The following is an 878-nucleotide window of genomic DNA, read 5'->3' on the forward strand; positions in this document are numbered from 1 at the left end:
ATTAAGGAATGAAACCAATGCTGTTCGATGGAGAATTAAATTCCCCATCCTTCGACCCCCGTCTCATTCCTTAATCTCTGTAATAAAAAAATAAAAACAGCGACGAAATTCGCGGCGCTATGAAAAACTCAATGATTTCTCGGCGATGAGCGCTTCCCCATTAGGTCGCCCGCCAATTAAAAAATCGTCTCTTTCCTCCTAATTAATATTAAGGAATGAATCCAATGCTGTTCGATGGAGAATTAAATTTTCCATCCTTCAACCTCCGTTTCATTCTTTAATCTCTGTAATGAAAAAATTAAAACTGCGACGATAGTCGCGGCGCTATGAAAAACTCAATGGTTTCTCGGCGCAGAGCGCTTCCCCATTAGGTCGCCCGCCAATTAAAAAATCGTCTCTTTCCTCCTAATTAATATTAAGGAATGAATCCAATGCTGTTCGATGGAGAATTAAATTTTCCATCCTTCAACCTCCGTTTCATTCTTTAATCTCTGTAATGAAAAAATTAAAACTGCGACGATAGTCGCGGCGCTATGAAAAACTCAATGGTTTCTCGGCGCAGTGACTCCCGACAACTCGCCCGCTAATTAAAAAATCGTATCTCTGCTCCTAATTAACATTAAGGAATGAATCCAATGCTGTTCGATGGAGAATTAAATTCCCCATCCTTCAACCCCCTTTTCATTCCATAATCTCTGTAATGAAAGAAAAAAACTGCGACGAAAGTCGCGGCGCCTTGAAAAACTCAATGGTTTCTTGGCGCACAGGGCATCTCCATTAATTTGCCCACTAATTAAAAAATCGTCTCTTTTCTCCTAATTAAAATTGAGGAATGAAACCAACGCTGTTCGATGGAGAATTAAATTCCCCACCCAACA

Source organism: Diachasma alloeum, unplaced genomic scaffold, assembly GCF_001412515.2.
Source record: "Diachasma alloeum isolate Michigan unplaced genomic scaffold, Dall2.0 Dall_scaffold_00882, whole genome shotgun sequence".
Lineage (NCBI taxonomy): Eukaryota > Metazoa > Arthropoda > Insecta > Hymenoptera > Braconidae > Diachasma > Diachasma alloeum.